Source organism: Ranitomeya imitator, chromosome 6 (genome assembly GCF_032444005.1).
Source record: "Ranitomeya imitator isolate aRanImi1 chromosome 6, aRanImi1.pri, whole genome shotgun sequence".
NCBI lineage: Eukaryota > Metazoa > Chordata > Amphibia > Anura > Dendrobatidae > Ranitomeya > Ranitomeya imitator.
The window spans coordinates 19577473-19599905 of NC_091287.1; the positions used below are offsets into that span (position 1 = coordinate 19577473).

The 22433-nt window shown below is 42.7% G+C and overlaps 1 protein-coding gene across 1 annotated transcript in view; it reads left to right on the forward strand.

Moving 5' to 3' along the window:
- The window catches only part of CRHR2 (corticotropin releasing hormone receptor 2), a 280374-nt gene that overhangs the window by 107792 nt on the left and 150149 nt on the right, over positions 1 to 22433 (forward strand). The gene's annotated exons all lie outside the window — the stretch shown is intronic.

The following is a 22433-nucleotide window of genomic DNA, read 5'->3' on the forward strand; positions in this document are numbered from 1 at the left end:
GTCCCTTAAGGTTGTTGCACCCTCGGCCAATGAAGCTAGTCATCAACGCAACATCCCTTCCGGCAGTGTAGGACCACCATTTAGCGCACCACCTGCTGTATCTGTGCAGGTATCTTTGCCAGGCCAAAGCAGTCAGGGTCAGGGAATCACCAGTTTCGTAGTAGGAAACACTGCATCTAGGGCACCGGCGGCAACAATACCATCTCCCACCGTCTCTCAGTCTGCCATGTCCACCGGCACCCCCGCTAGTTCCACGATCTCCAGCTCTCCAGTCCAGCTCACCCTACATGAGACTATGGTTAGAAAAAGGAAATACTTAGCCTCGCATCCGCGTACACAGGGTTTGAACGCCCACATAGCTAGACTAATCTCGTTAGAGATGATGCCCTACCGGTTAGTTGAAAGCGAAGCTTTCAAAGACCTGATGGACTACGCTGTACCACGCTACGAGCTACCCAGTCGACACTTTTTTTCCAGAAAAGCCATCCCAGCCCTCCACCAGCATGTTAAAGAGCGCATCGTCCATGCACTCAGGCAATCTGTGAGCACAAAGGTGCACCTGACAACAGATGCATGGACCAGTAGGCATGGCCAGGGACGTTACGTGTCCATCACGGCACACTGGGTAAATGTGGTGGATTCAGGGTCCACAGGGGACAGCAAGTTTGGGACAGTTCTGCCTAGCCCACGGTCTAGTAAACAGTTGTCTGTAGCCGTTCGCACCCCCTCCTCCTCCTCCTCCTCGTCCTCCTGCAGAAGCAAGAGCTCGTCCACAGACCGCAGTCGCACAAACACTCCATCCGCACCTGCCACTGTTGCACACCAGGTCTCCCATTATGGGGCAGCTACTGGCATACGTCAGCAGGCTGTATTGGCTATGAAGTGTTTGGGCGACAATAGACACACCGCGGAAGTTCTGTCCGAGTTCTTGCAGCAAGAAACGCAGTCGTGGCTGGGCACTGTAGATCTTGAGGCAGGCAAGGTAGTGAGTGATAACGGAAGGAATTTCATGGCTGCCATCTCCCTTTCCCAACTGAAACACATTCCTTGCCTGGCTCACACCTTAAACCTGGTGGTGCAGTGCTTCCTGAAAAGTTATCCGGGGTTATCCGACCTGCTCCTCAAAGTGCGTGGACTTTGCGCACATATCCGCCGTTCGCCTGTACACTCCAGCCGTATGCAGACCTATCAGCGTTCTTTGAACCTTCCCCAGCATCGCCTAATCATAGACGTTGCAACAAGGTGGAACTCAACACTGCACATGCTTCAGAGACTGTGCGAACAGAGGCGGGCTGTTATGTTTTTGTGGGAGGATACACATACACGGGCAGGCAGTAGGATGGCAGACATGGAGTTGTCAGGTGTGCAGTGGTCGAAGATTCAAGACATGTGTCAAGTCCTTCAGTGTTTTGAGGAATGCACACGGCTGGTTAGTGCAGACAACGCCATAATAAGCATGAGCATCCCCCTAATGCGTCTGCTGATGCAAAGTTTGACGCACATAAAGGATCAGGCGTCTGCACCAGAGGAAGAGGAAAGCCTTGATGACAGTCAGCGATTGTCTGGTCAGGGCAGTGTACATGACGAGGTACCGGGCGAAGAGGAGGTGGAGGATGAGGAGGATGATGGGGATGAGTATATTTTTAATGAGGAAGCTTTCCCGGGGGCACGGGAAATTGGTGGCGTGGCAAGGCCGGGTTCTGGTTTTTTGAGGGACACAAGTGACGTAGATTTGCCTGCAACTGCCCCTCAACCAAGCACAACCGCAGATTTGACAACGGGAACTTTGGCCCACATGGCGGATTATGCCTTGCGTATCCTCAAAAGGGACACACGCATTACAAAAATGATGAACGATGACGATTACTGGTTGGCCTGCCTCCTTGATCCTCGCTATAAAGGCAAATTGCAAAATATTATGCCACATGAGAACTTGGAACTAATATTAGCAACAAAACAATCAACTCTTGTTGACCGTTTGCTTCTGGCATTCCCTGCACACAGCGCCCGTGATCGTTCTCACACGAGCTCCAGGGGCCAGCAGACCAGAGGTGTTAGAGGGGCAGAAATCATAAGTGGCGTTGGACAGAGGGGTTTTCTGACCAGGTTGTGGAGTGATTTTTCTATGACCGCAGACAGGACAGGTACTGCAGCATCAATTCAAAGTGACAGGAGACAACATTTGTCCAGTATGGTTACAAACTATTTTTCATCCCTTATCGACGTTCTCCCTCAACCGTCATTCCCATTTGATTACTGGGCATCCAAATTAGACACCTGGCCAGAATTGGCAGAATATGCATTGCAGGAGCTTGCTTGCCCGGCAGCTAGTGTCCTATCAGAAAGAGTATTCAGTGCTGCAGGTTCAATACTAACAGAAAAAAGGACTCGTCTGGCTACCCAAAATGTAGATGATCTAACCTTCATTAAAATGAACCACAACTGGATTTCAAAATCTTTTGCCCCACCCTGCCCGGCTGACACCTAGCTTTCCTATGAAAAGGTCTTGCCTGTGGACTATTCTGAATGACTTTTCCAATCTCGTAATTTTCTTCACCTGATTGTCCAGCATACGACATGTTTCCACCTCACGAAATGGCCAAACTCCCCACACGGGGCCGTGCTATCGCCACTTTGCGCTTGGACCCTTGAGAGTGCTGTTTGTCTGAAGAGGTGGGTGTGGCCGCTTTTGGTCGACGGCACTGCCACTGGGTCCCTCATAGTACAATAAAGTGTCTCTGGCGGTGGTGGTGCGCACCCAACGTCAGACACACCGTTGTAATATGAGGGGCCCTGTGCCTGTACCGCCGGCCACAAGACAGTTCCCCCCCCCAGCTCAAACAGTGCTCTACCACTAGCAAAATTATCTCTCACAGCTTCACCAATGTGTAGTCTAGCCGCTGACATCCTTCAATGCCTGGCACTGACAATACCATTGTTTTGACATTTTTGTTATGTTAGGCCTTCGAAGCCTGTCTGCGGTCCCTTCTTTCTACAACTACTACACTGACCAGGCCACTGCTGGCCGTGTTACCCTGGAACCAATTTAAAAGTGCCTACAGTCAGCCCAATTTTGTTATGTTAGGCCTTCGAAGACTGTCTGCCGTCACTCCTTCCACTAGACTTCCACTGACCATACACTGCTGCCCATGTACCCCTGGAACCAATTTAAAGTGCCTACAGCCAGCCCAATTTTGTTATGTTAGGCCTTCGAAGCCTGTCTGCGGTCACTCCTTCCACTAGACTTCCACTGACCAGACCACTGCTGCCCGTGTACCCCTGGAACCAATTTAAAAGTGCCTACAGCCATGTGTTATTATTTTAGGCCTTCGATGCCTGTCTGCGGTCACTCCTTCCACTAGGCCTCCACTGACCACACCACTGCTGCCCGTGTACCCCTGGAACCAATTTAAAATTGCCTACAGCCAGCCCAATTTTTTTATTTTAGGCCTTCGATGCCTGTCTGCGGTCCATTCTTTCAACTACTACTACACTGACCAGGTCACTGCTGCCCGTGTACCCCTGGAACCAATTTAAAATTGCCTACAGCCAGCCCAATTTTTTTATTTTAGGCCTTCGATGCCTGTCTGCGGTCCATTCTTTCAACTACTACTACACTGACCAGGTCACTGCTGCCCGTGTACCCCTGGAACCAATTTAAAATTGCCTACAGCCAGCCCAATTTTTTTATTTTAGGCCTTCGATGCCTGTCTGCGGTCCATTCTTTCAACTACTACTACACTGACCAGGTCACTGCTGCCCGTGTACCCCTGGAACCAATTTAAAATTGCCTACAGCCAGCCCAATTTTTTTATTTTAGGCCTTCGATGCCTGTCTGCGGTCCATTCTTTCAACTACTACTACACTGACCAGGTCACTGCTGCCCGTGTACCCCTGGAACCAATTTAAAATTGCCTACAGCCATGTGTTATTATTTTAGGCCTTCGATGCCTGTCTGCGGTCACTCCTTCCACTAGGCCTCCACTGACCACACCACTGCTGTCCGTGTACCCCTGGAACCAATTTAAAATTGCCTACAGCCATGTGTTATTATTTTAGGCCTTCGATGCCTGTCTGCGGTCACTCCTTCCACTAGACTTCCACTGACCAGACCACTGCTGCCCGTGTACCCCTGGAACCAATTTAAAAGTGCCTACAGCCAGCCCAAGTTTGTTATGTTAGGCCTTCGATGCCTGTCTGCGGTCCATTCTTTCAACTACTACTACACTGACCAGGTCACTGCTGCCCGTGTACCCCTGGAACCAATTTAAAATTGCCTACAGCCAGCCCAATTTTTTTATTTTAGGCCTTCGATGCCTGTCTGCGGTCCATTCTTTCAACTACTACTACACTGACCAGGTCACTGCTGCCCGTGTACCCCTGGAACCAATTTAAAATTGCCTACAGCCATGTGTTATTATTTTAGGCCTTCGATGCCTGTCTGCGGTCACTCCTTCCACTAGGCCTCCACTGACCACACCACTGCTGTCCGTGTACCCCTGGAACCAATTTAAAATTGCCTACAGCCATGTGTTATTATTTTAGGCCTTCGATGCCTGTCTGCGGTCACTCCTTCCACTAGGCCTCCACTGACCACACCACTGCTGTCCGTGTACCCCTGGAACCAATTTAAAATTGCCTACAGCCATGTGTTATTATTTTAGGCCTTCGATGCCTGTCTGCGGTCCATTCTTTCAACTACTACTACACTGACCAGGGCACTGCTGGCCGTGTACCCCTGGAACCAACATCAGAAAATATAAAAATAAGTATTTTGCTTATAAAAAAGAAAATACTGGTGAGATATCAAATGCAGACATTTTAACATTAAAAACAAACACACAACTCTAATCTGGTACAGTACTAAAAATGGCCACCAGCTACAATTACTTTCTCCTGCAAGTAGTTAACTGAAAGTTTTTTTAAATTGAAAACACACATATGGCATCCACCGAGTGTTGTCCTGTCGCGTCTTCTTTATATTATTGCCGAGAAGATGCAAAATAATGAAAATAATAAAATCATTAATTACCAAAATAATAGAGAAAGTCAACACCACATTGCAAATAAACATTCATTCCAAATAAAGAAGCAGGGCGCGTCCGAGGGTGAGTATATACCTAATAAGAATATAATCACCCTCGGACGCGCAATGCTTATTTCCAACAGCCTTCCTTCCTAAGAATCAGCCCTTCCGTCGTGTAGAGAGACGTTGTGTTACACTCCAAGGTGTTCCCCAGGTTGCCTTTCCTGAGCTTCGATCTTCCGGCTCTCGTTTAGTAGTTCTTGGAAACTACTCTGCATTAGGCCTTCAAATTGGGTATGGGGTGTAGAGAGATGGTGTGTTCCACTCCAAGGTGTTCCCCAGGTTGCCTTTCCTGAGCTTCGATCTTCCGGCTCTCGTTTAGTAGTTGTTGGAAACTACGCTGCATTAGGCCTTCAAATTGGGTATGGGGTGTAGCGAGAGGGTGTGTTACACTCCAAGGTGTTCCCCAGGTTGCCTTTCCTGAGCTTCGATCTTCCGGCTCTCGTTTAGTAGTTCTTGGAAACTACACTGCATTAGGCCTTCAAATTGGGTATGGGGTGTAGAGAGAGGGTGTGTTACACTCTAAGGTGTTCCCCAGGTTTCCTTGCCATTGCTTCGGTCTTCCGACTCTCGTTTAGTAGTTGTAGAAAAGTACACTGCATTAGGCCATACAAAATGGGTATGGGGTGGAGAGAGATGGTGTGTTACACTCCAAGGTGTTCCCCAGGTTGCCTTTCCTGAGCTTCTATCTTCAGGCTCTCATTAAATTGTGGTTAAATGGAACAACTGCATTTGGCGTACTAGTTGGTTTGGGGCCTACTATCGGTGTCTGCCACTCCTTGCTGTTCTCCTCCACTGAACAAAGCTGTGCCGCCTGTTTACTACGGTTGCCAATTTTGAACTGCATTTCGACTACTTACTGATTTGGCCCTACTCTCTGTGTCAGCCTCTCATTCCAGTTGTCCTCCACTGCAATGCCCCCTGGTTATTCCTGTGTTACCAATTTTGAACTGCATTTAGCCCACTTTCTTCTTTGGGCCTATATCTGTGTTTCCACTTCATCGTGCCCATTGCCCAGCCAGTGATAGATGAGTCTGCTGGTACATTGACCCATAACGCAACATTCCCCGTGCACGCTACACAACAACATTGTGACCCTGCTGAAAGTCAGGTTGCTCTTCCCGCATACCATACCACCTTACACGGGGACAAAGAGGAAGGTGCAGATGAAAGTGCAGGTTCCTTCATCAGGTGGGGGGAGGAATACTAGTTGGCGACGTCACTGGCACAGGGCCTCTCATAGTACGCAAAAGTGTTGCTGCCGGTGGGAGGCGCCCCCGCCGTGCAAACACACCGCTGTACTTTGAGGGGCCCTGTGCCAGTGCCAATGCCAACGAGTGGGCCCCCCCTGCTTGCTCAGGTTCACAGCACTTGCAAAGTTGAAATACTTACCTCTCCCTGCTCCACTGCCGTGACGTGGTCCAGATTTCCTGGGCCCACTAATTACTTGAACCAGCCCTACCCCCCACAACTTTAGCCAAATGACCCCCAATTTCAAATGCCTTCCAATTATTATAAGGTAAATTACGCTTGACAAGCTTCATTAAGAAGAATGGATGGTTTTGACATTAAAATGGCCACTCTAGGTGTTTTCCTGGCCCCCACTCACTGCCGACTATGCTGCCCCATTGACTTGCATTGGGTTTCGTGTTTCGGTCGATCCCGACTTTACGTCATAATCGGCCGATTTCACTCGACCCGACTTTGGACATAGTCGGGTTTCGCAAAACCCGGCTCGACTCTAAAAAGGTCAAGGTCGCTCAACTCTAGTTACTAGGAATATGACATTCTGTGAATGTTGTTTAGCGCATCAGTAGCATCCGCTGTTCTTTCCTGTCTCTGACTGTTTTCAGTTGTGATTGTGCGCTCATTTCTGTAAAGCGCTGCGGAATATGTTGGCGCTATAAAAATAATGATTATTATTATTATTATTTCTGCACCCTCACTTACTTGACCCGGCCACAGGACTTTTTCTAAAAAAAAAAGCAGTGAATTGTGACTTAATCATTGAAGAAATAATCAAATTCATAGATTTATTTTTTATTCCTCTCCTAATTAAACTAAAAGCAAATACATAAATCAATAAAACAGAGAAATAAGTATATTAGACATATTAAAACGCACTAAAATAAATTAAAAACATTTAATAAAAAAAGTTTGCAGCTTCCTTTCCCGCATGTACTCACGCTTTAATTGAAAACTCATTCGGTTTATTTTCCTCATCATCTTTCCTTCTGGCCGCAGCGGAAGATGCACATCAATATATCAATATCTCCGTTCTTTTGATTTGTAATTATAAATGACGGCTTAGGAACCATCAATGAATCTGCTGGAGATTTAACTCATCATCGTCCCATAACAGTCACTGGTGTAAATGATAGAGGAATAAAGGTAACGAAATGCTACTTATTATCCAGTACAGACACTATTCTAACTTGTGATTAGATTAACATCCTCTGGGGCCAAGTCAAGCTCCACTTAAACAATTACTAAAGCCGCAAGACATCTTATGTTTCCAGTCAAATCTCATCAGAGACCAATCTGCTGCCACACAAGTAATACAAAGTAAGACAAGGAGACAGAAGAGGTCACCAAGAAAACCCACATGTGCACATGGCAGGAGCAGAAACTGCATCACAGTGGTAAACGATTTTTATTATAGTAGTTATAATCTTGTACATAGGGGCAGCATTATAGTAGTTATATTCTTGTATATAGGAGCAGTATTATAGTAGTTATATTCTTGTACATAGGGGCAGTATTATAGTAGTTATATTCTTGTACATAGGGGCAGTATTATAGTAGTTATATTCTTGTACATAGGGGCAGTATTATAGTAGTTATATTCTTGTACATAGGAGCAGTATTATAGTAGTTATATTCTTGTACATAGGAGCAGTATTATAGTAGTTATATTCATGTACATAGGGGCAGTATTATAGTAGTTATATTCTTGTATATAGGAGCAGTATTATAGTAGTTATATTCTTGTACATAGGGGCAGTATTATAGTAGTTATATTCTTGTACATAGGAGCAGTATTATAGTAGTTATATTCTTGTACATAGGAGCAGTATTATAGTAGTTATATTCTTGTACATAGGAGCAGTATTATAGTAGTTATATTCTTGTACATAGGGGCAGTATTATAGTAGTTATATTCTTGTACATAGGAGACAGTATTATTGTAGTTATATTCTTGTACACAGGAGCAGTATTATAGCAGTTATATTTTTGTACATAGGGCCAGTAGTATAGTACTTATATTATTTTACATATGGGCAGTATTACAGTAGCTAATGTATTTTTCTGTCTACAAGACTCACTTTTTTCCTTCAATATTTTGGAGGAAAGTGGGGGTACAGCTTAAAGTCCATTTGTGCCTTTTCTTTGAATCTAGCTGTAGATAGGGGAAGGGGGAGCTGCAGAATTGGAGCAGAGGGTCACAGGAGGCAGGTGCCAGCTACTGCAGCTATCATTTGTGCCCGCTGATAAAGAAAATGAATATTCCCTGCTCCCCACGCCCATAGTCCCTCCCACCTATGGGCTCGAGGAGCAGTGAATACTCATTCACTTTAATAGTGGGCACTTATGGTCGCCCGGTGGCTGAGGCTAACAGTGTTCCCGCTATTAAACAGAATGAAGATTTACTGTTCCCCACTTCCATAGTCCTGGGTGTGGGGAGCAGTGAATATTCTGGCAGCTGGTGTCATAACCACATTTTTTGCTTCAATTTTAATTTTTTTCCTCTTCTAAATTCTAGGTGTGTCTTATGGTCGAATGCATCTTATAGTCCGAACAATACAGTATATTCTTGTACATAGGTGACGGTATTATTGTAGTTATATTTTTTATATTGGGGCAATTCTTTAGGCGACCAAGCAATATTTGGACGTCACTCATATCACACTCTGATCCAACTCTCATCAGTCTAAAACAATAAGTACAATTTTCTCTTTTCTCAATGTATTCTCTTGCAGTGTTTTTGTAAAATGGGTTTTACATTAACACCCTGTGAAAAATGCATGAAATATGGATGACAAATTTGTTTGTGAAATATATTCTCATTATTCTCTTCATTCCTCTCTTTTTTCTTCAAGTTTTGCTTATTTCCTACTTTCTCTATTCTATGCTCCTTCCCTTTTATGTCCTTTCTGTTTCCTTCACTCTTTTCTTTTCATGTTTCACCTTTTAATTGCTATTATGATTATTATATTTTTCCGTCCTATTTTCTCTTTTCTTTCTTTTTTTCTTTCTTTTTCTTTCTATTTCTTTCGTTCTCTCTTTCATTCATTCTCTTTCTTTCTTTGTTTCTTTCTTTCTTTTTCTTCCTTTATTTCTCTTTCTTTCTCTCTTTCTTTCTTTCTTTCTTTCTTTCCTCCTCATATCAGAAATCAATCTATTACACAGTTCTGCACTGTCATGAAATCTCTTACCAAATGTTCTACTTTAAAAGTTGCCAATCTTTCCCCTGATAACTTCACTTCCTATTTCTACATCACTTCCCAGATTTGTAACCTTTTGCCATTATTTTGTGCGTAAATTCATAGAGTGCACGTTTGCAGAACACTGTTTTATACAGATAATCCCTGGAGAAATCCACAATGACGTCCAGCTTGTAAAAAATAGACTACGGTAATTGGACATAAATCCTATCTCACAGGCCTGGTTGGTGGTTCAGCTGGTCCAATCCGAGGGGGAATTAGAAAAAAAACACATTTCGAGTAAACAGTCACTCAGGGAGGAACATGACCTATGGAAAAAAAAAATAACAATCAAATTACAGATACATTTTACTTAATCAGGTGGAAAAAGGAGTCTAAAAAAATACTAGTCCTAATTAGAAATCATTTTATGTACACAGCTCCAACGCTGATCCAAGTGTTTCCATGTTTACAGGTTATACACAAACCTGCTCCTGCTGTCATATTCCCTTCTGTCTTGTGAATTTATCAAATATACAGTATGTTGCAGGGTTTGTATCTATTGAGTCAATATGGATGTTTAAGGGCATGCTGGGAGCTGTAGTGTCTGAATTTCGGTTTCTGCCTTCCAAGTGGGTTGTAAGGTGGAAGTTCAAAATTTAGGATTGGATTTCCTGCCTACTAAGTAATAAACTAGAAACATAGCATGCAAGTATACAGTGGTGTGAAAAAGTGCTTGCCCCCTTCCTGATTTCCTATACTTTTGCATGTTTGTCAGATAAAATGTTTTCGATCACCAAACAAATGTAAATATTAGACAAAGATAACACAAGTAATCACAAAGTGCAATTTTTAAATGAAGGTCTTTATTTATTAAGGGAAAAAGAAATCCAAACCTACAGGGCCCTGTATAAAAAAAAAACTGATTGTCCCCTCTACCTTCTTAAATCATAAATTAACCGTGGTTTATGACATTTTTTGGGGAGCTGAGTTCAAATGACTGCCATTCCTGCTCTCAATCAAGAAATTATTATTATTATTATTATTTATTTATATAGCACCATTGATTCCATGGTGCTGTACATGAGAAGGGGTTACATACAAGTTACAAATATCACATACAGTAAACAAACTAACAATGACAGACTGATACAGAGGGGCGAGGACCCTGCCCTTGCGGGCTTACATTCTACAGGATTATGGGGAAGGAGACAGTAGGTTGAGGGCTGCAGGAGCTCCGGTGTTGGTGAGGCGGTAGCTCCGGTGTTGGTGAGGCGGTAGCTCCGGTGTTGGTGAGGCGGTAGCTCCGGTGTTGGTGAGGCAGCAGCGGTGTCAGTGCAGGCTGTAGGCTTTCCTGAAGAGATGAGTTTTCAGGTTCCGTCTGAAGGATCTGACTGTGGTTGATAGTCGGACGTGTTGGGGCAGAGAGTTCCAGAGGATGGGGGATATTCGGGAGAAGTCTTGGAGGCGATTGGATGAGGAGCGAATAAGTGTGGAGGAGAGAAGGAGGTCTTGGGAGGACCGGAGATCACGTGAGGGAAGATATCGAGAGATTAGTTCAGAGATATATGGAGGAGACAGGTTATGGATGGCTTTGTAGGTCAGTATTAGCAATTTGAACTGGATACGCTGAGGGAATGGGAGCCAGTGAAGAGATTTGCAGAGGGGGGAAGCGGAGGAGTAGCGAGGAGAGAGATGGATTAGTCGGGCAGCAGAGTTAAGGATGGACTGGAGAGGTGCAAGGGTGTTAGCAGGGAGGCCACAGAAAAGGATGTTGCAGTAGTCAAGGCGGGAAATGATGAGGGCGTGCACAAGCATTTTAGTAGATTGGGGGTTGAGGAAAAGACGGATCCTGGAGATATTTTTGAGCTGGAGGCGACAGGAGGTGGAAAGAGCTTGGATGTGTGGTTTGAAGGACAGGGCAGAGTCGAAAGTTACTCCGAGGCAGCGGACTTCGGGTACAGGGGAAAGCATGATGTCATTGACTGCGATAGATAGGTCAAGTAAGGAAGATTTGTGGGATGGAGGAAAGATGATGAGTTCAGATTTGTCCACATTGAGTTTGAGGAAGCGAGAGGAGAAGAAGGAGGATATGGCTGATAGGCACTCTGGGATTCTGGACAGCAGAGCGGTGACGTCTGGGCCAGAGAGGTAGATCTGAGTGTCGTCAGCATAGAGGTGGTACTGGAATCCATGGGACTTTATGAGTTGTCCCAAGCCAAGTGTATAGATTGAGAAGAGTAGGGGTCCTAGAACAGAGCCTTGGGGGACTCCAACAGAGAGAGGGTGGGATGAGGAGGTAGTGTGGGAGTGGGAGACGCTGAATGTGCGGTTGGAAAGGTACGAGGCGATCCAGGATAGGGCGAGGTCTTTGATGCCAAAGGAGGAGAGCATCTGCAAGAAATCAAGAAATCACTTAAATAGGACCTGTCAGAAAAAGTGAAGTAGACCAAAAGATTTTCAAAAGCTAGACATCATGCCACGATCCAAAGAAATTCAGGAACAAACGACAAAATAAATGAGAGCAATCAGTCTGGAAAAAAAATTATAAATCCATTTCTCATGATTTGGGACTCCAGCAAACCACAGTGAGAGCCATTATCCACAAAAACAGGGACAGTGGTGAACCTTTCCAAGAGTGGCCGATCGACCAATATTACCCCAAGAGCGCAGCGATGACTCATCCAAGACGTCACAAAAGACCCCACAACAACATCCAAATAACTGTAGGCCTCACTTGCCTCAGTTAAGGTCAGTGTTCATGACTCCACTATAAGAAAGAGACTGCGCAAAAATGGCCTGAATGGCGGAGTTCCAAGACAAAAAACACTGCTGAGCAATAAAAAAATAAAGGCTCTTCTCAGTTTTGGCAGAAAACAGCTTGATCCCCAACACTTTTTAGACAATACTCTGTGGACTAACGAGACAAAAGTTGAACTTTTTGGAAGGCGAATGTCCCATTATATCTGGCGTAGAAGTAACACAACATTTCAGAAAAGGAACATCATACCAACAGTAAAATATGGTGGAGGTAGTGTGATGGTCTGGGTTTGTTTTATTGCTTCCAGAGCTGGAAGACTTGTTTTAGTAAATATAATCATGAATTCTGCTGTCTACCAAAAAATCCTGAAGGAGAATGTCCGGCCATCTGTTCGTGACCTCAAGCTAAAGCATAGCTGGGTTATGCAGCAAGACAATAATCCAAAACACACCAGCAAGTCCCAATCTGACTTCTCCAAACGTCTCCATGGAGGTCAGGTGACCAGATTGTTCTTACCTGGTTTCCCAAAAACCTCTATGAGGTTGAGGGTCACAATTCTAGCTTCCCCAAATATATTCATGGGTTCCAGGTGGCCGCAGGGTCACAACCTGGATTTTCCTAACGTCTCCATGGAGCCAGGTGATGGGATGGTCCTAACCTCGCTTCTCCAAACATATCCATGGGTTCAGGTGACCAGATGGAGCAAATCTGTGTTCTTCTAGCTGTGGCTGTGGTCCCCTAAGATATTGTCCTGCAGAAAATCAAATCTGTGTCCCTCTTGATGAAGCCATGTTGTCCTGGCTGTTGCTCTGGCAAGTCACTTGATTCTTTTTGCAGAATGACAGAAATCCCTTTTTATACCCACAGCTGTAGCTCAGGTCATCATCCACAGGTCGTGGGAGGGTGTGATGAGTTTTTCTCTCATTATTTGAATATTTAATCAACTTGCATACTTCGTACTCCACAGCTCTACAGGTCAACAAACTATCTTCCCTGGTACAATGTGTAATCAGCATATTAACCCTGCTGTTCTGTTCGGGTCATAGTGACCCGAACAGACTTTTTGCGGCCCTGTAGATTTTTTTCTGTAAGTCTCTAAAACTTGAGACTCCTTGACTTTTCCTCATTTGGGGGGACCTACCTATGAGTATTTTTTTTTTTTTCGTTTACTTTTTGCTACACGCAAAAAGTTACACTTGTTGTGTTCGGGTCATAGTGACCCGACATCGTTTTTTACAGCTGTGAGGCCATATTTTCAGTGAAATAAAGGAGTTATAACCTCAGTTGGGTCTATTTATTGCATCTACTATTGTATATCAATTGATTTATTTCCTAAATTATTTCAATGGGGTCGTACACGCGCTCTACCGGGGGTATCCATTGAGATCTGCGCACCATAAAAATGGCTTTATATTGATTATTTTTGGTGCGCAGTCTATTCTAAAATGTAGAGTGCATCCGGAGAGATCACTAGGTGTGCACTACACGTGTATATTATGCGCAGAACGGACTGCTCAGAACGCATTGTTCAAGATGTTTTTTTTGTAAAGCTGAGCGGTAAAGTCTTGCAAATAATTTTTTTTTGCTAAGTAAGTCTGTCTTCCTGGCTTATCTTTTTTTTTCAGAAGGGTTCTTATCTTCTCTGCTCTTATCAGTACACATATGCTAGCCCAGACATGTTACCTTTCAGTTTCTTTGGAGAGCAGCTGTGTGCTTCTAGCCCCATGGCCTCTTCCGGCATCAAAAGAAAAAGATGCAGCTATTGCCCTTCTACTTGTGACAACAAGACGAGTATAACATGTTCTGGCTGTAAAACATTTCTATGCAAAAATCATGTGTATTGTTTTTCATGCAAGAATCCGTAAATTTATATGATCATGTAAATATATTCACATTGTAATGTTTATTATCTTTAATTTTTTATCACAAAATGTTTGATTTGATTGTTTTGTTTTGTTTTACAAAATATGTGTAGTTTTCTATTTTCGTTTTGCTCATTGGATGGATCTGTTTTTTCAGAATAAAAACAAAAAAAAAAGATTTCTAGTTCATTTTTCTTTTGTTTTTACTACCAAACATGTTCACAAACAGTCTAGTAAGCAAAATGTATAAAAAATATGGAGTTAGAGTGTCTAAAATCAAGGTTTAATAAGCCGGGTCATAGTGACCCGGAACACTACAAGCGTATAGTAAATGCGAACAAAACAGCAGGGTTAACAAACATCTATTGTTCAATTATTCTGTGTCCCGGTCATCCAGCACAATGTGCTGAAACAAATGCCAACTCTAGAGTCAAAGTTAAAGGCTCATATGAACAATAGTCTGTGTTTCTTGCTCAATCAAAGAAAAAAACAATTGAAAAGTCAACATAAAGATAATAAGCTATGCTTCATGGCCCACAGAAAATAAGTAAAGTAATTAAGATTAAACACTGTGTCTTCACAGTTACCCAACCAGTTACTAGGTTTAGGGGACAATCACTTTTTCACACAGGGCCCTGTAGGTTTGGATTTCTTTTTCCCTTAATAATAAAGATGTTCATTTATAAACTTCATTTTGTGATTACTTGTGTTATCTTTGTCTAATATTTACATTTTGTAATGATTCGCAAAAGAATAGGAGATCAGGAAGGGGGCAAACACTTTTTGACACCACTGTATACCAAAGAGAAAACAAGAGTAGAGAGAAGAACCGGGTGACCATGACACATCGCACATCAGTCTTAAAAATTAATGATATTATTTACATTTTCCTATTTACAGCAACTTACAACTATAGAATGTGCCGTTATTACTACTATTAATTCCCCATCCCCATGTATTTGCCAAAAAAAGATGAATTAATCAGATTTGTTGGTGCTCCATCTCCGGCAAAGTTTGTTAATTATTGCCCTCCGTCTAATTGGTGCAGAGTTAACTCAGTCTGACTGCAAGTTACAGGCCGCCTGCCAGCAAGATTCACTGCGATGTTTAGTAAACGGAGGCAGCGGGATCTGGAGATGTATTACTCTGTGTCACTTGTTATTTCACTCTTTGAGCCCCTGACATAAGCTGAAAAACCATTACACTGATAGTACCGACTGTATAATCCCAGCACAATATGTAGTAAACATCAAAGAGATTAACGACCTCGGGCAGCTGCAAACCAGAATCCAACAAAGTGACATGTAACATAAAAGCTGCTGCTTCCACCAAGATCTGCTACTAAATCTGTCACTGCAGAAACAAACATGAATATGACACCATTTGAAGAGCATTCATAAAATAATCGTCATCATGTGTCAATAAAAAAATTACTACTTTAATACCGCCCCTATGTACAAGAATATAACTGCTATAATACTACTCCTATGTACAAGAATATAACTACTATAATACTGCCCCTATGTACAAGAATATAACTACTATAATACTGCTCCTATGTACAAGAATATAACTGCTATAATACTGCCCATATGTACAAGAATACAACTTCTATATTACTGCTCCTATGTGCAAGAATATAACTACTATAATACTGCCCCCTATGTACAAGAATATAACTACTATAATACTGCTCCTATGTACAAGAATATAACTACTATAATACTGCCCCTATGTACAAGAATACAACTACTATAATACAGCTCCTATGTACAAGAATATAACTACTATAATACTGCCCATATGTACAAGAATACAACTTCTATATTACTGCTCCTATGTACAGGAATATAACTACTATAATACTGCCCCTATGTACAAGAATATAACTACTATAATACTGCCCCCTATGTACAAGAATATAACTAATATAATACTGCTCCTATGTACAAGAATATAACTACTATAATACTGCCCCTATGTACAAGAATATAACTACTATAATACTGCTCCTATGTACAAGAATATAACTACTATAATACTGCCCCTATGTACAAGAATATAACTACTATAATACTGCTCTTGTGTACAAGAATATAACTACTATAATACTGCCCCCTATGTACAAGAATATAACTACTATAATACTGCCCCTATGAACAAGAATATAACTACCATAATACTGCCCCTATGTACAAGAATACAACTACTATAATACTCTTCCTATGTACAAGAATATAACTACTATAATACTGCCCCTATGTACAAGAATATAACTACTATAATACTCCTCCTATGTACAAGAATATAACTACTATAATACTGCCCCCTATGTACAAGAATATAACTACTATAATACTGCCCCTATGTACAATAATATAACTACTATAATACTGCTCCCTATGTACAAGAATATAACTACTATAATACTGCCCCTATGTACAAGAATATAACTACTATAATACTGCTCCTATGTACAAGAATATAACTACTATAATACTGCTCCTACTTACAAGAATATAACTACTATAATACTGTCCCATAGATAGAAGGATATTTCTACGTCAATACTCACATTATTACGTTATTTCATATGTTTGCTAGTGTTTGTTATGGGCTTGTAGTGATACGTTTGTCTCCTTGAATATTTTTTTATAAGTCTGTGTTCTGATGACTTTATTTTATCTCTTGTCAGTCTCCCTGCATTGCTGACAGTACAGTGATGTATTCTTCAGTGTATGGATGTAATATTCTCCTGCTGTGAGAGTCGTCCTTGTATTTGCAGAGGTGTAGGAGGAAAGCAGAGAATGCAGTAGTTAATGAAATCCATCGATGTAAGCGCTGGATAAATAATAGAGGTTGAGAGTTGCTCCTTTCATATTTACAAAACTGGGCATCAATATTTTTCAAAGCCTTCAGAATAAAACAATGCAATTGCAAAAAAGATGAAGTAAATTGACTGTTAACTCTTTCCAAAGCACTTTTCACAAGGCTTAGATATATAATACTTTTTTTTTTTTTAAAAAATGCACTTAGAACACCTGAGGAATGTGGCCCACTCTCCACTAACTGCTCCCCCTGGGCTACTTAATTCCATAGTGTCAGTCTACTAGATTTATACAGCCACCACTAGGAGGAGCTCACTACATACAGATTTATACAGTCACCACTAGGAGGAGCTCACTACATACAGATTTATACAGCCACCACTAGAGGGAGCTCACTACATACAGATTTATACAGCCACCACTAGGAGGAGCTCACTACATACAGATTTATACAGCCACCACTAGGGGGAGCTCACTACATACAGATTTATACAGCCACCACTAGGAGGAGCTCACTACATACAGATTTACACAGCCACCACTAGAGGGAGCTCACTACATACAGATTTATACAGCCACCACTAGGGGGAGCTCACTACATACAGATTTATACAGCAACCACTAGAGGGAGATCACTACATACAGATTTATACAGCCACCACTAGAGGGATCTCACTACATACACATGTATACAGCCACCACTAGGGGAGCTAACTACATACACATGTATACAGCCACCACTAGAGGGAGCTCACTACATACAGATTTATACAACCACCACTAAGAGGAGCTCACTATAAACAGATTTATACAGTCACCACTAAGGGGAGCTCACTACATATAGATTTATACAACCACCACTAGGGGGAGCTCACTACATACAGAACTATACAGCCACCATTAGACGGAGCTCACTACATACAGATTTATACAGTCACCACTAGGGGAGCTAACTACATACAGATTTATACAGCCACCACTAGGGGGAGCTCACTACATATAGATTTATACAACCACCACTAGGAGGAGTTTACTACATACAGATTTATACAGCCACCACTAGAGGGAGCTCACTACATACAGATTATACAGTCACCACTAGAGGGAGCTCACTTCATACAGATTTATACAGTCACCTCTAGAGGGAGCTCACTACATACAGATTTATACAGCCACCACTAGCGGGAGCTCACTACATACAGATTTATACAGTCACCACTAGTGGGAGCTCACTACATACAGATTTATACAGTCACCACTAGAGGGAGCTCACTACATACAGATTTATACAGTCACCACTAGGGGGAGCTCACTACATACAGATTTATACAGCCACCACTAGGAGGAGCTCACTACATACAGATTTATACAGCCACCACTAGAGGGAGCTCACTGCATACAGATTTATACAGTCACCACTAGGAGGAGCTCACTACATACAGATTATACAGTCACCACTAGGAGGAGCTCACTACATACAGATTATACAGTCACCACTAGAGGGAGCTCACTACATACAGATTATACAGTCACCACTAGAGGGAGCTCACTACATACAGATTATACAGTCACCACTAGAGGGAGCTCACTTCATACAGATTTATACAGTCACCACTAGGAGGAGCTCACTACATACAGATTATACAGTCACCACTAGGAGGAGCTCACTACATACAGATTATACAGTCACCACTAGAGGGAGCTCACTACATACAGATTATACAGTCACCACTAGAGGGAGCTCACTACATACAGATTATACAGTCACCACTAGAGGGACCTCACTACATACAGATTTATACAGCCACCACTAGAGGGAGCTCACTAAATGCAGATTTATACAGTCTCCACTAGGAGGAGCTCACTACATACAGATTTATACAGCCACCACTAGAGGGAGCTCACTACATACAGATTATACAGTCACCACTAAAGGGAGCTCACTTCATACAGATTTATACAGTCACCACTAAGAGGAGCTCACTACATACAGATGTATACAGCCACCACTAGGGGGAGCTCACTACATACAGATTTATACAGTCACCACTAGAGGGAGCTCACTTCATACAGATTTATACAGTCACCACTAGAGGGAGCTCACTACATACAGATTTATACAGCCACCACTAGAGGGAGTTCACTACATAGAGAATTATACAGCTATCACTAGAGGGATCTCACTACATACAGATTTATACAGTCACCACTAGGAGGAGCTCACTACATACAGATTTATACAGTCACCACTAGGAGGAGCTCACTACATACAGATTTATACAGCCACCACTAGAGGGAGCTCACTATATGCAGATTTATACAGTCACCACTAGGAGGAGCTCACTTCATACAGATGTATACAGGCACCACTAGAGGGAGCTCACTACATACAGATTTAAACAGCCACCACTAGGGGGAGCTCACTACATACAGATTTATACAGCCACCACTAGGGGGAGCTCACTACATACAGATGTATACAGTAACCACTAGGAGATCACTACATACAGATTATACAGCCACCAGAGGGAGCTCACTACATACAGATTTATACAGCCATCACTAGGAGATCACTACATACAGATTATACAGCCACCAGAGGGAGCTCACTACATACAGATTTACACAGCAACCACTAGGAGGAGCTCATTACATACAGATTTATACAGCCACCACTAGGGGGAGCTCACCACATACAGATTTATACAGCAACCACTAGGAGGAGCTCATTACATACAGATTTATACAGTCACCACTAGGGGGAGCTCACTACATACAGATTTATACAGTCACCACTAAGAGGAGCTCATTACATACAGATTTATATAGCAACCACTAGGAGGAGCTCATTACATACAGATTTATACAGCCACCACTAGAGGGAGCTCACTACATACAGATTTATACAGTCACCACTAGAGGGAGCTCTTTATATACAAATTTATTCAGTCACTATTAGAGGGAGCTCACTACATACAGATTTATGAAGTTTCACAATTTATAGAAGATAGGCTATTTGAGATATTAATCTATGTAATCACCGCAGAACTCTATTATTGAAATTAATAAAACAACAATTTTTATTTAAATAGCTTAAAATGTCAATACAAAAAAGTGAATATACACCAACACCAATGCATTAAAATTAGATGCACCCAGGGGGAGGTGCCTGACCCTATATACAACCTGTCTCACCCTACCTGTGTTGTGAATTCTGTTTTCGAACTCCCTCCTGTGGTCATGAATGGTACTTCGGCGAGTTCTGTCCATGGACTCCCTCTGGTGGCTGTGAGTGGAGCTGCGGCTTCTGAGGTTCATTCCACAGGTGACGTAGTTTATTCTTTGGCTGGCTGTTCTATTTAACTCCACTCAGATCGTTACTCCATGCCACCTGTCAATGTTCTTGTACTGGTTCAGTTCGCTCTTGGATCTTTCTGGTGACCTGTCTACTCCAGCAGAAGCTAAGTCCCTGCTAGTTAATTATTTGTTCATTGTTTCCTTGTCCAGTTGGCTATCATGATTTTGCCTTGCTAGCTGGAAGCTCTGGGATGCAGAGTGGCACCTCCGCACCGTGAGTCGGTGCGGAGGTCTTTTTGCACACTCTGCGTGGTGTTTTGTAGTTTTTTGTGCTGACCGCAAAGATACCTTTCCTATCCTCAGTCTGTTTAGTAAGTCGGGCCTCCCTTTGCTGAAACCTGTTTCATTTCTGTGTTTGTGACTTTCATCTTTACTCACAGTCAATATATGTGGGGGGCTGCCTTTTCCTTTGGGGAATTTCTCTGAGGCAAGGTAGGCTTTATTTTCTATCTTTAGGGCTAGTTAGCTCTTAGGCTGTGAAGAGGCGTCTAGGTCGTGTTAGGTACGCTCCACGGCTATTTCTAGTTGTGTGATAGGATTAGGGGTTGCGGTCAGCAGAGCTCCCACTTCCCAGAGCTCGTCCTGTGTGAGTTTAACCATCAGGTCATTCCGGGTGCTCCTAACCACCAGGTCCATAACAACCTGACAGCGGAAGTTGGCACCCTATATCCTGCGCACTGGCGCCCCCACTCGTCGGCGGCTCTCCCTGTCTGCCCTATTTGTCACTGACAATGGCAAGGGAGTGAAGAAAAGATACAAACAGTGAAGAAGGATAGATTTAATAAGAAAATATAGCTGTTTATATTGTTTACAAAAACTCACATACACTAGAGATAAAGTATTAATGTCTCAACCTCAGCCACCACTAGGAGGAGCTCACTAAATACAGATTTATACAGCCACCACTAGAGGGACCTCACTACATACATATTTGTACAGCCACCACTAGGAGGCGCTCACTACATACAGATTTATACAGCCACCACTAGGAGGAGCTCACTACATACAGATTTATACAGCCACCACTAGGGGGAGCTCACTACATACAGATGTATACAGCCACCACTAGAAGGAGCTCACTACATACAGATTTATACAGCCACCACTAGGAGGAGCTCACTACATACAGATGTATACAGCCACCACTAGGAGGAGCTCACTACATGCAGATTTATACAGCCACCACTAGAGGGAGCTCACTACATACAGATTTATACAGCCACCACTAGAGGGAGCTCACTACATACAGATTTATACAGCCACCACTAAGAGGAGCTCACTACATACAGATTTATACATCCACCACTAGGAGGAGCTCACTACATACAGAATTATACAGTCACCACTAGGAGGAGCTCACTACATACAGAATTATACAGTCACCACTAGGAGGAGCTCACTACATACAGATTTATACAGCCACCACTAGAGGGAGCTCACTACATACAGATTTATACAGCCACCACTAAGAGGAGCTCACTACATGCAGATTTAACCAGCCACCTCTAGGAGGAGCTCACTACATACAGATTTATACAGCCACCACTAGAGGGAGCTCACTACATACAGATGTATACAGCCACCACTAGAGGGAGCTCACTACATACAGATTTATACAGCCACGTCTAGGAGGAGCTCACTACATACAGATTTATACAGCCACCACTAGAGGGAGCTCACTACATGCAGATTTATATATCGTGCACTGCTCCCAATTGAAGCTGTATAAATCTGTGTTAACTTACTCTAGTGAGAGCTGAAGGTAATGGCAACATCTGCCCAATAGGTTGTGATATGTGGGTTATTGAAAGATAATTGATAAATGCTAGATAGAGAAATAGATACAGTGGAAACCAGAAGTATACATACACTATATATAAAGACATATCTGCATGCTTTTCTCAACATCTGACATGAAATCATTATTATTAATATTTGCCAATTGCTAGAATAATGAGCGAGAGGGAGAATGTTTTAAGGCAAATCTACTACTTACTGCAAAGTAAAAAGCTTCCATACACTAAGATTACTACGCCTTTAACTAATTCTGGACGGCCCATATGATGATGTCATGTGTTTGGAAGCTTCTGATTTTTTGGCAACATCTGAGTTAAT